We start from the raw sequence: 14,606 nt of genomic DNA on the forward strand, positions 1-14,606 counted from the left end.
ATTATCCTTTAAGTGTTGAGTGTTGTTATGCATCTAGCATGTGTGTAGGGCGTGGCTGAAGAATGTGTACAAGTAAGTTAATATTTTATTAGAATATATGAAAAATCACATACATAACATCATAACTCTATATTGTTGTATATAATTCAGATTTGTTAAAAATAAAGATGTTGGAACAAGAATATTTGATAGACTGGGTGAGATAATGTATGCAATGCATGAAAATGAAGATGCCATTACTGATTTGATAATGAAGTTCATAGAGGAATTCAAAGAAGAGAAGGAATTCATTAATTACTTTCAGAATTATTGGTGCCATGATGAGAGTCGCATTGGTACGACCATCAAGATTATCTTTTATATTTTATTATGAATTTATATAATTTAAATTAATTATTCTATATGCTAAGATGTCATGTTTGTTTTTCTAGCGATGTGGGCAAAAAGCTTTCGGAGCTTCCCTCATGCAAATCAAGAAACTAATGCTTCGATAGAGTCATATCACTCTCACATCAAGAGTCAACATCTAAGTGATTGTTCTAGGAAATGCACAAGAAGAATGGATTCGCTCATCTATACACTTCTTCATAGGGTAGAGCCATTCTGTAAAAATAAAAGATATTTGCAACAATCTGGATTTTTAACCAACTTCAAAAAGGAAAGATATTACATAACTGCATTAGAAAGATCAAAATTAATACCAGATATTGATTGCTATCAAGATGACCAGCTACCAAACACATATAAAGTTAGAAGTCAAACTATTCTAGCAAAATGGTATTTCGTAAGGAAATTTGGACCAAATTTGCATGTGTGTGATTGTGAATGGGCAAAAAAAGGTAACACATGCAAGCATGTGTTGAAGATCTTATATATTATAAAGAGAAACACACACGATAAAGTTGTTGGTAAGTATCATTTAAAATTTAGCATTAATTTATTTACATTTTATTAAAAAAAATCTATGTTAACTATATTAGTCTCATTTAAAATTACAGAAGCTTCTACTCCATTGGTCGTTGATGATGAGGAAGTCATAGGAAGATCGAGTCATGACATTAATGTCATTGGTAATGATCAATATGATCTCTATAGTTAAATATTAAATGATTTTATAATTCTCAACATTAATTACGTAATATTTCAATTGTAGATGATTGTATACTTTCTGGAAATAAGATGTGCTTGAGGTTAACGTTGGTGAAGGTGACAAAACTGGTAAATTTCATAACTATCATTTTCAATGAAATTTCAATATTTATCAGTAATTTTGACTTTGTCATTACATTTGTATTGCAGATAGTTGGAATTTATCTACTACTATCAATGATAAGTTTCAAAAATCTATTGATTATTTAAATTCATTGCTCGAAAATTTACCAACTAGTGATTATGACAAAGACATCTTTAGTCAATCTGTTGACAAATTTAGAGAAATTCATGCATCTCTTGCTTCATCTTCCAAATTTAAACCAATCCCTGGCTCAGATAACATATCTATGAGACAAATAGCACCATGGTTTAGTCCAAGTAAAATGAAAAAAAGTCATTCCATTCACAAAAAGCGTAAATCCCTCTCTAGAAACTTAAATAGTAGAGTTGAGGAGAATGAAAATTTCTAGTTCCCCTCTATAGGATGCAAAAAGAAAAAGAAAAAGAAAAAGGTCATAAATCGCTCAAATATAGCTATTCAAGAAGAAAGAGATATTATCAGGCAACAAGGTGAGTGTATTTTTAAGAAAAAGTATTTTTATAATTACATAACAATAATTCTTATTTTCATTTCATGTATTAATCATATTTCATTGTAGGTTTGGGTGATCGAGAAAGTATTCCACAGCGTCAATTACCTTTCTCCATTGATCTAAACCATACAACAATTGGTGAAGTGAAGTTTCCAAATGGTAAGCTTTAAGCTATTAAGTGTCTTTGTTACTTTTATAATAAAATACTTGGTTCATAGTTCTAACCACTTCTGTATGTACAAGATACAATTATTAGAGATCAATTGTCAATGATCAATACTATCCCTATCCATACCTTTGAACAAGTTATTGTAGGTAGATAGTAATTTTAATATTGTTTAGATTATTTACATAAATTAATTTTATACTTGAACATTTTATATAAGTTAAAATGTTAAATATAAATTTTTTATGTAGATTTGGATGATCAACAAGATGCTCAACAACTTACGTTGCCCTTCTCTATTGATCTTAACCAAACATTAACAACAATGGATGTGATAGATACTAGACAAGGTAATGACATTATATAAATCAATGAATTATGAGTCTTTAGTTTGTAAATTTATTTTGCCAAAGTTTACATACTAAATGTTCATATTATTGCAGGATTAGATGATGAACAGAAAAATCAAGAATACATGCAACCAAATTCCATTGAATCTAATCAGGCATCAACAAAAAATGATGCAATAGAAGCTAGATATGGTAATGAAGTTATGAAATAAACATAATTATGAGTATTAAATTGACAACTATATTTTAAATTTATTGATGATATATATTAAATGTTAATGCTTTTTTTGAATTAGATGATCAACAAAAATTCAAAAAAGCATGCAACCATATTTTATTGATCTTAATCAAACAATAGCAAGAACGAACACAATGCAAAGTAGAGATGGTAAGGAAAATACGAAATGAACTTCAATCAATTGTGTCTTTAGTTTGAAAATGAATTTTATTATTAACACAATATATTTGCAGGTGTTGATGATGTTTATATGGAGGATGGTGATCAACACTTTTTTGTAAATTTATCGAAGTGATAAAATGGTTCCAATTAGAAGAGAGGTCAATTTAAGTCAAGACTAAGAGCTTCACTATGAAAGATTTTCAAAACATATTGTATTATTTTATCATCCAAATATTACATCCTTGATTTTGTGCTTTTACAAGGGATTTGATTTCGTCTCGTAGTGAAAGCATTATGATGCTTTGAGTTATATTTTGGTAAAATAGTTGTTCATCATCTTCATATATTTATGTTGTCTTGAACTTTCCATGTGTTATTTGATTAAAGTTAGCATGTAACGTTTGATCCAACTTTAGTATTGCAATAACACAAATGTTGAAATAAAATATGTGTATGGTTATGAATAACATGGTCAAATTAAGCAATTTTTTTTGTAACATTTTATGTGGTTAAGAATCACGTAATTTTTCTCATTCTTACTTAGAAGAAAATAAGATGACAAGATATAAAATAAATAAAATGAAACGATTAAGTAGGTTAACTATCTAAGAAATTATATTCAACATGGTTGTCTTATGAATTATTTTGTACAAAAAATTGATACTTGATAAGTAGGAGATCATTTCCATGGATGAAACTCCATAATTAAGTGCACTCAAGCTGGAGTAGTACTAGGATGGGTGACCTCTCAGAAAGTCTTGGTGCTTCACCCTTGTGAGCATCACCTAGATCCAATGAGTGCTAAGTGTTACATTTATACTCATGAGAGATGGATTCATGTTGAATCACTACTCATGAAACATGGGTCAATGAGTTTGACTCAAAATCACACACTTAAATCTTGAGAGGAATATCACAAATTGATACTTGCTTAGTTTGTTGTCATTAAATAAGTTTAATAAATAAATGAGGAACTATTAATGTTACATGACAATGGAGACAACACATAAACATCTATGTTAAAAAATAAACAAGTTTGAAAACATATGTATTTTTATGTTGTATTTATAAAAGAAATAAAATATTGTTAAATTTAATTAATTAATTTATTATAATTATTAATTTTAAACTATTTCATTTCAATTTTAAAAATTATTTTCTTTTTCAAAATCAATTAGAAATCTTAAATATGTTAAATATAACTATGCAAAAATATTATTTTATTTTTTAATGTACTAAATTATTAATTGAATTTCATAATATAATTAATATAATAATCAATTGATTTAATCTTATCTTTCAAGCAACTAATTTTTCTTTAAAAAACTTATTACTTCTATAAAATAAACAACATTTATTTTATTTCTATATTACTATATATTTAAAACAAAAAAATTAACAATATAATTATTATAATAAAAATATATAAATTCTATTTACTTATTTAAAATAACTAATATTTATTATGGAATGAGCTCTAAGACTCCACGAGAAAAATGGCAGGACGAGCATTTATGGGTTTGGTTGATATTAATTGCAAAAAGTTTGGCGGGAAATATTGCTTGTTGGACAAGCTGGATGGCGGAGGGGATGGCGAAGGGCAGCATCGGATAACATATGGCACAGTGGAATACGACAGTCAGAATGAAGAGACGCTTGTACTTGCGCCTGCCCATTTGTACCTGCGCCTACAAAGTCAGGATGGAGTCGGATGATGGAGGAGGGGCCCGGCCGGTGCAAATATGTTGCACCGTAGCCGGTGCCGATATGTTCTATAGTTTCCTCCATGTTTGTCCCCACGTGAAACCCGATGACATCCTTCATACCTCATTCCATGCTTGTTTCTTGACTTGAATTCCAATTGTTGTCCTCCTCGGTCCTTTTCACTCCTCATAAATACCACTGACCCAACTTGAGTGGACATGTCTCAATGATGTGGTAGTTAAATTATGTAGTGCTTAGCGGTTATTAATTATATATATTAGATTATGTATTGGTTTGTATTATGTTTATTAGATTTATATTAAAATATCTATAATATAAATGCCATCGGCTAGGTCTATTAATGTATGTATATTACATAATAATAATAATTTATTATTGTATATTACTAATAATAATAATTATTAGGAATAATATAAATTTATAATATTATGAATGATATAAATAATCACGTAGAATAAATGGACTATAGATATTTATCTATACAGTTGTCAATAATGTTTCTTGTGTGAATAATCGATATATATTTTATTCATATAATAGACTATTATTATAATTTTGTTTAGTTATAATTTGTAGGATTCCCTTTTAGGAGGGTTCATGACAATGTCCCATCCATGCTCTTAGACCCTTATTTGCTTCTTAGGCTTCTTGGACCTAACCTAGGTGCTCCTACACCATGGATACCCAATTATTCTTGAACCAATAGAAAGAAACCACAAATGTATCTAATCTCTCAATTATTTGCCTCCTCACCACATCTATTATTCCAAGTAAACACTTGATTAGTGTTTGGTTTAAAATTTACCACCCTCAGAAACTCAAATTATCCCTCATAAGACCTATTGAAGGATTAAGCTTGATGTTACCTCCCCTCTTCTCAAATAAACTTAAGATAACATTAAAACTCCTATCCAAAATCCAAGGGAATAAATGTGAAAATGAGCGAACATATCTTATATGTGATAAAAGTAATTTTTTTATAAGAAGATAAAAAAGAGAAGAAACATTAGTAAAAAAAGACTCTCACAAGGATTCATGACTTGTAGCTAACATAGAGCTATAATATATGCTAGAGATCCACCAAATTGGAACAAGCTTATGCAACTTCCACATACAAGTCATACCTCCTAAATTGTCTTAAGGCCCAATGCATTGACCAAAACATCTAGCCCAATTTTTTGAGGCTTAACTTAGTTTCTTGAATAAAAACCATATTAGGAGAATTAGAAGCAATAAAATCTTGAATTGACTTTTGTATAGGGATTCTATTCAAACCTCTTACATTCTATGAGAGGACAATCACCTTGGAAATTGGCAAAAGTGGTCCAGTCAATGGTCTTATGGAGATAGATTCCACTAAATTCTCACATGCTAGCTTCACCTTTTCTTGATCTCTCTTGTTCCCACCTTAAGACTTTTCTCCAAACTACCCCTTTTTAGGTCTTTTTGTTAACCTCTTAATACAAGTGGAGTACCCTTACCTTTATTATCCTCTTGCAAATCCTTCTTCACATGTATTACGACACAAGTAAGATCAAACTATGTTTCATGCCTTTACATCTACTTGTTCCCATCTCACCCAAAAACACCAAGTGTGTATCTGTGTCCATTTGTACCCCTGCTCCTTACTCCCATGTTCACTTGCTTCCAAAGGATCTTTCTCAATAAGCATATTTGCAATAGATCCATCAAATTGATATAAATCCTCTAAATCATCAAATCTATTAAACACTTCATCCAGTTGCCAATCCTCGAGGGTCCTCTTTAGGCCTCATCCCTTATTTTGGGATCAAATGGGAATGAAGCCCTCCTTATCCTCCACCATATGAATTTTTCTTTTATCATGTTTGGAGGGTGAACTAGCCAACACAACCTAAGAATCCCTCGTAGGTTGGCACACATCCTCTACAAATGCCCATATCCATGAAAAATTTGAGAACAAAAAGGTAAAGTTTCATAATCAAGTTGTTGAATCCATGAGCTTATTCCCAACTAGAATTCCATAAAATTAGGTAAAGACTTACTCAAATCAATTTCAACACAAACATGAGCACAAGTAATTACCTTCTTTCTCGTAATTCTTCATGAAGACCCAACTAGCTTTCCAAGTTGTAGTGCAACTAAATTGAGGATGTCCTCTCTCCAAAATTTCAAGGGAAAATATATAAGCCTCACCCTTATAGCAGCCCTAAGTAAGCTCTTTTGTAGGAATGAGTCTGGAACATGTAGAGGCTTTTGATAAAAATATTGACTTAATTGTAGAAATAGCCCCCTTTCAAATGACTTGTGTTTGTCAAACATGCACAAAAAAATTACCAGAAAAAAAATCACTAATTGTCAAAATCACTTCCATTTCCCCCTTTAGGTTCTGTGTGCATTTATCCCAAGACTCTGAGATGGGAAAAGATACCCAAATACCCATAAATTTGCAATTCTAGATATGGTTACATAGAACATTAATATATTTCTTATAGACTCCAGATGAATTACATGAATAAGCCTATTCTCACTCCTCACAAAGTATCCCAAGTACCACTATACACCAAATATAAGATTCTCATGCACGATCAGAGATGGGTTATTTCCAATCATCACATCCTTGAAATGCATGCTTGACCCTCTAGAAAGGCCTCCTTGCTTAGCCATGCAAGGCCAAGTCTAAAACCAAGAAAAAACCCTTATCCAAATAAAGTCTCAAATGGATCCAAACTCCTAATCTCAAAGTCACTAATTTACAAGAAAACAAAAGGATGATAACTTCCACACAAAAGATAATCTACCTCACACTTTATAAAACAAAGGCTCACACAACTATAGATCTTACTCCCAAACTCCTCAAACAAACCCCAATGACACCACTAACTACCAAGAATCACCTTCAAAATGCCCCTTAGCTCAACCTCACTCACAAACACAACAATCACTCCTATAAATACCTGTCGTTGAATCCTAATCTACATTCGCACACATCAACACATAAGTAAACCACAACTAGGGCCTCACACTTGTAGCGTGCACAAAAATCACCTCGACACATACTTATCTCTCTTTCCATTTTTCTAAACTTGGCAACATTTCTTCCCTCCACACAAAATTAAATCCCTGTCCTATTTTAAAAAAAAAGCTTTTACACATTGCCAAAAGAAAGCTTTTATACATTAGTTAGTATTTAGCTTAATTCCAAAGTTAATTGCTTAGCTTTGAATTATTAGGCATAGACTTATGCTTTTGCCTCTCCTTTTAAGTATTTGTTTGTTGCGTTAAAAATAAAAATATAATAATATGTTTATTTTTATTTTTTATTTTTAACGATTATTTCTTTTTTCTAATTGGCATTTTCTATTATTACGAAAGATTTTTGTATTTTTCTATAATAAAATTTAAAATATTATTTGTCTGGCAAAATAAAAAATAAACATTAATTTTTTTAAAAAATATATAAAAGACCACGAGGCCCAAGATTGTGTTTATATTTAAAAAACCATCTCAATTGGGTACCAAAGATTAGAGATGGATATGTATCCTTGGTGTAGCTTAACATAAATATCTCGCAAAGATTTATCCAATTTTAACACTTTGTTCTTGATTGATAAGTAGGATATATTTTCCAAAGCAAGTCAAATTGTGATATTGCTATTAGGATTTAACTGTGTAGTTTTTCAGTCAAACTCATTGACCCATTTATCATGAGTAGTGATTCACACATGAATCCATCTCTCACGAGAATAGATGGAACACTTAACACTCATTGGATCTAGGTGATGCTCATAGAGGTGAAGCACTGAGACTTCCTGGGAGGTCACCCATCCTAGTACTACTTCAACTCAATTTTGACAAAGTTCCCTCCATGGTTAAACCCACTCTGCTTGCAACCCCATTTGGAAAACTTCCAATGGGGTTGTAAGCATAGTGGGTTTAACCATGGAGGAAACTTCGTAGTTAAGTGCGCTCAAGCTGGAGTAGTACTGGGATGGGTGACCTCCCAAGAAGTCCTGATGCTTCACCTCTACGAGCATCACCTAGATCCAATGAGTCTTAAGTGTTCCATTTATTCTCATGAGAGATGGATTCATGTGTAAATCACTACTCATGATATATGGGTCAATGAGTTTGACTAAAAAATTACACTATTAAATCCTAATAGCAATACCACAACTTGTTTTTGATTTCTGAATTTATAATTTTGTTGTTGATACTTTATTGTGAATACAACCTTGGCTATGGTAAAATTGTTAGAACAAAAAAAAGTAAACTTATCTTCTATTAACTTTAATTTTAATATCAACTAGTATATAAGGAAAAGTTTTCAAAAACCGAAAATTTGTTGCTTATTAATAAAAAATTAGTCATTGCTTCAGGGAAGCCAACGAATTTGTTGATTGCTTAGCCAACTTGGGGATGGGCCTAGAGTTTGGATCCAATGTATTTGACAAAGATAATATCTATGGGTTATTTCAGGGTTGTCACCTTTCAACAAATTTGGCTAAAGAGCTTGCAACCTCAATGGTTTGACATCCCTTTCAGACTGATTTGGCCCATGTGGTATTGTTTGGGGGTGCATATCAATTGTAATTTGGCAAGGAAATGAGGTTCCACTGGTTTTGCCTCCTTGAGCCCTCAAACCAGTTTTACACATTAATAAATTTAGTATGGTGACTTGTCACCTTTACTTTAAAATTATATTTATTAAAAAAAATAAAATAAAAAAATCCCATATTAAACTTCTACGATATCAACTAATTTTAAGCGAAAAAATAAATTTGAAATTTTCCCTCTTTTAAAATATTTTGATAAAATACCTAAATTCTTAAACCATTCGATTATATATAATGTTTCTACTAATAGGCTATTTTATTCGTAATACAAATAGATCATACACCAAACCTTTCTCAAAAGTTTAAAGTTTATTTTTCTTAAAATTACTTTCAAGTCAATGAGTCCTTGATCTACTGGTGAAGTTGAAATGCTCACAAAGAGCCCACCACAATCAAGTCTTGTTGAGTGCAAGATTCCGACACGATTAGGGATGAGGTCGAGATTGTGTTTTGGGTGATTTTGATGGCATGGATGCCCCTCAGTGCTTGGCCCTAAGTCAAAGAGGTTTTAAGCACGAATGAGCCCATATTAGGTTCCAAAATTGTTTCTATGATGGCCTTTGCTGATTGGTAGCTCATAGATCTCGAGTTGGCTCAAAGTAAGAACCCTCCATTCAAAAAAAAATAAAAATAAAAAATTGTATTTTCTATTTATCATTACCTCTTATCTAGGGCAGTGCGTAGCCACACCTTTTAGGATTTATTGGTCAATCTGACCGTTGCTGCTGGGCAAAATTTTGGCGCTATGGTTTCAGCAGGAACGGAAAATTTTCGCTGTAACGGTTGAAGAGAGCACCCGGTCATATTTCAGATAGATTGCCGCATTGGCTCAACGAGCGGCTTTCATCGCTTTCCAGGCGAACAACTGTACGCACTATATTCCTTTCGACTTTAGTTAAACTCACTTTGTAGTGCAAAGCTGTTATTTGTATATTCGTGATTTAATTTTGCTCTGCCCAGATTGCAATAGTAAATATATTTGCGCTGCTTGCCAATTTAAGATTACATACGTTATTGTGTAATCTACAGATTAAGGATGATCATCATCGTTGTTATGAAAAGAAAAGCAGAAACTGGAGAGTAATACAGGCTTCTTTACTTTATAAATCAAATGGCAGTTCATCTTAACGAGATTAATGACAGAGCATATGGTTTTCCATTGGACATCAATCATATCTTGAAACAATGCATTTGATGTTTCGTCATTTCCTTTATACATGGCATTTCCTAAATGTTTTTTACGGTTAGGGTTTGGAAACAAACTTTTGGGATGGAAGAAAACATCCGTTAAGGAAAGTCATTATTGATATGTACTTGGACAGAGTCATCCCGCAGCCATTTCAAATCAGAGTACAGAAGTAATTGAACGAGGGATATTGCTACATTTTTTATGGAATAATCACCAGAACATGTGGGTATGGAGTCAATTATGGTCCACATACTTCAGTTTTGTGTTGAATATGACAATGAGCTATTCTGCTTAATCGATAAATTGGCAAGAACGGGTTTGTTCAGGAGGTAGGTTATGATATCAAAATCTGAGGAGTACAGAAACTGAACAGCATGTAAAATATAAAGTGAAAAAACCATCCTCTTGTAAGGTGAGCTCAAATAGTGTTATATGTCTTAGACTTGTCTTGGACATGGCAAGCTGATTTATAACTTGGACTCGAACTTGGTATCTATAGTCTGTGACTCTGCAGGGACTTGACAAATTTAAAAAAATCATAAATACGGTCTTTTAAGGATTTAAAACTTTTTTTATAAAATCTTGATTTTTGTTACAATAAACTAATTGAATAGAAACTGCCTTGATCACATACAGAAGTATACACTGATCATACAAGTATAAAAGCAGATTTTACCTAAAGGAAACTATATATATATCTTGTGAAACGTTTAAGGTGTACAAAGCTCATAGATTATGGTATCCGTGGCATTAAAAACAAAAATCTCAGTTTGGAATCGTGGACTGTAGCAAAAAGGAGCTTATATCCCTCAGGCAACTGTAATCCCCAATAATTCACCACAAGGAAACCCTTTTTTTGACAAGCAATATAGCATTTGTATCTCCTTAGGTGAGCCCTTCTTTGATTTGCATACAAACTTGACTAGGACTAATGTTGACATGATGGCCATTCATCACAATGTTCCCCATATAGTATGCCAAGAAAATAATACACCTGACGTGGAGTTTATTTATGATTAGTAATACGATTTGATACAATTGCATTTATATTTGTCTATAATAATAAAATGTGAACTGATAGAAACTTTTTAAATGTAAATTTTCAAAACAAATTATTCATGGACCTAAACATGATTATAACAGTTGGGGGGCTAAGGGGCTTCCATATCAACCCAATTACGAGGTGATATTTGGCTTTCCGTTCAATAATCTTATATAATTATTGGTGTGTATGTCATAGGGCATTACACCAGAATTACTAGCTTGTTGTGGAGTCATTTGCTTGTATCTTAGATATGTTTGTAAATGTTGCTATGATTTTAGGAGAACTAGTTAGGATTGGGTTTGAACTAGCAAACTAGAAGTATAAATGCAATTTAATTACTAGGAATTTAATTGGGATAAAGTAAGAAGAAAAAACAATGTTACTCTTTCATCCAACTTGGCCTAGAAGATTTTTATTTTATTAAAATTTTTTGGTCGGTAATCTAAGTATTTTTCTAATATATATAGTAAAAATTACATCAAAAGGCCACATAATTAATAAGGCCCAATCAAACATCTAACCCCTACAATCGACCCCTCTTAACAAATAAACATTACAAAGCAAGGGGTCATTACATCCACCTAAACCACCTAATAGAAACCTTACTATGTTAACCATTGTATTCAAACATTCACCTGCGATACCGCCTTTCAAAACCAGCCTTCCAAAACCATCATTCAACTCCATCCCTGCTTCAATCTCTACAAACAATGCCAAGCTCGAAACATCCCTTTAAAAGCTCTTACAAACATTCTTGCCATTAGCTAAGCTTCTGCATCAGATTAATCTTCCTCTAATCCAAATTTGCTTCAAAAAAACCAACTTCACCTTGCTTTTGGCTATCAACTTCTGTGACACAATCCGCTGTTTCATCTATCAGCCTGCCTTGCTTCCCTCATCCTTCTTCTATGTTCGTTAATCGTCCATAAGCCAAAAAAATTCTGCTTACTTCTTCCATCTCGGGAATCCTTGACCAATTACCAAAAAACAAAATTTCACCCACGACAAATCCACCCAGTCACACCCTTAGAGGAAAAACCACCCTCACCACCATTCTACACATGTGATGGCCAACTATGCGACGACGACGGGGAAGAGTAACATTAAACCCCCTTACCCGTTTGCCATCCCTTTCCTGGAAAGACTGAATTCCATCCACCAATTTGAGCCATTCCTTCATAATTTTCTCTTTGTAAGCCTCTCTATCCACACGACTTGGCCACCATAGGAAACCAAATTTACCAATTTCCCCCCCTTCTACTTCATCTTCAAAACACTTGATATAGTCAAAACTATGCCCAAGTCATGCCCATTTTAGCAATGAATCCAAATCCACAATCATGTCTTTCAGAAACAAAGAGTTCATAACCCACTTCACCTCTTCTTCCGTGAAATCCAACTCTAGACCCCATGCCATGATCATCGCTACAATGTCTACATTGATCTTCCAACGATGGTTGGAGATTTGAAACAAATCCCCTAGAGTTCCTTTCATTGCCGCACTCACCTTTGGCGTTGGACAAAGGAGCAGTAGACAAAGGCGTTGATCTTGCACCGATCTGTAGAGAGTTTTCTGTTGTCTGCCTATCCTAAATGTAAAGGTAACCTCCATCACTTTAACTTGCTATCGCTTTCCTTTCTGACTTTCCTAAACTAGTTTGCATGACAAAATTGAAATCAATATTGTTCTATAGAAAATCTCACCCAACTACTCACACAAAACACCCGCTTGAAACCGACATCATCTCTTGTCAAGCCATCATGATCCTGCCATGCCTTTCCCGAAGCATCCCTCTTTTTTAAAATATAAATCTTTCTCAAGATTCTCTACAACTATTCATCAATGACATTGTCTGACATTCCACATAAGTAACCGTCTCATCAACTTTTCCAAAGGTTGTTATCTATTTTTTAAAAACAAAACTTTAAATATTAAATTAATAAAAAATCTCATCCCAATGCCTACACCATTCAAAAAAACATTTCCCCTGCTCAAGAGAATTGGCCATCCATTTAGAAAGCCGATTTGCCTTTGCATTCGCTTCCTTAAACACATGACAGATTTTAAAATCTAGTAGAATTTTCTAACTCCTTATTTATTGCTATCACAAAATTTTCTAAATACCATGCAAAGATATTATTCCTTTTGATAGCCTCCACCACTAAGAGCGAATCTCCCTCCAGATGCACTATTTGTCCACTAGCTCGCTTAGCACACTGAATAGCCAGTAAAGCTACTTGAAACTCAGCCTCATCATTTGTTCCATCTGGTAAGCGAATACCCCCCAACGCCAAAGTTTCCCCAACATGATTTCTAATAATAAAGCCAACCCTTGACCTCCCAGGATTCCCAATAGCTGCACCATCAAAGTTTGCCTTTGCCCATCCTTCCTCCGATGGTGTCCAATTTGAATTCAATCTCTTGATAACGTTCTTTTAATCCTTAGCCAAAACTCCAACTCTTCTAATCTTAATCCTTGGTCGTACCCTTTGAATAGCTCTATCTTCCTTCTTAAAGAAACCCTACTTCAGCTCTTTCCTAAAAACAACAGCACTTACAGCCTCCTCTATAGAATGATCAATCCTCCATAGCAGTCTATCCAAACGCTCAACTTTCTCCTGAAAAATCCTCCTGTTTCTTTCCTTCCATAACTCGCAAATAACTATTGATGGACAAACCACCCACACACTAGCCAACATGTTCCTCCTCAACCACGACCATGAAGAGAAGAAGTCTTTTAAAGTGTGCCTGCAGGGTCCTTGCCAACCCAATTTTAGCCAACCCAATTTTACTTGCACATGCCTCTAGCAAGTAGAAGCCATCTCACAATTTAGCAGTAGATGATCCACCGATTCTTCCTCCTCAAAATACATCACACATCTCAAGGGGCCTTGAAACCCTAGCCTTTTCCTTCTTTCTCCTGTCATAATATGCCCCTGAACAACCAACCATGCAAATGACCCTTCTTTTGGCAATACATCCTTATGCCAACATAAATCCCCATATTCAAAGACAGTGGCAGCTCTCTAGGATAATAATTCATAACCTAGCTTTACTGAAAACTCCCTCAAAGTAGAAGCACACCACTTTATTTTGTTAGCTTTCTCTATTAAAAAAACTTTCCTCCTAGAGAAAATACCCTTTAAAGTTTGTTGTTGTTGATGAGATAAACCTTCCACTCGCCAGTCCTTCCAAATCCAAACCTTACCCAATGCACCTTTAGACTCTTGCATATAGTCTCTGACCTTATAACCCCATAAACCTCTCAAAACTCGTTTTAGCTCCCCATCTTGACACTCGTTAAGAACCTTATACCCACTCCATGAGTCATCCCAAAAGTTTGCTTGTCTTCCATCTCCAACCCTCCAAGAAACATGATCAGTAATAACA

General features: G+C 33.4%; 1 protein-coding gene across 3 annotated transcripts in view; it reads left to right on the plus strand.

Moving 5' to 3' along the window:
- Window positions 1-9,665: 9,665 nt before the first annotated feature.
- The window catches only part of LOC149562646 (uncharacterized), a 230,993-nt gene continuing 226,052 nt past the window's right edge, over window positions 9,666-14,606 (plus strand). The window contains exon 1 of one of the 3 annotated variants that reach the window (XM_089826110.1): window positions 9,666-9,848. The gene's annotated coding sequence lies outside the window, so the exon portion shown is untranslated. The remainder of the gene's footprint in view (window positions 9,849-14,606) is intronic. The other 2 variants (XM_089826108.1, XM_089826109.1) reach the window with 2 other exon arrangements.

Source organism: Cupressus sempervirens, chromosome 4 (genome assembly GCF_028749045.1).
Source record: "Cupressus sempervirens isolate cs-2001-9-10 chromosome 4, ASM2874904v1, whole genome shotgun sequence".
Lineage (NCBI taxonomy): Eukaryota > Viridiplantae > Streptophyta > Pinopsida > Cupressales > Cupressaceae > Cupressus > Cupressus sempervirens.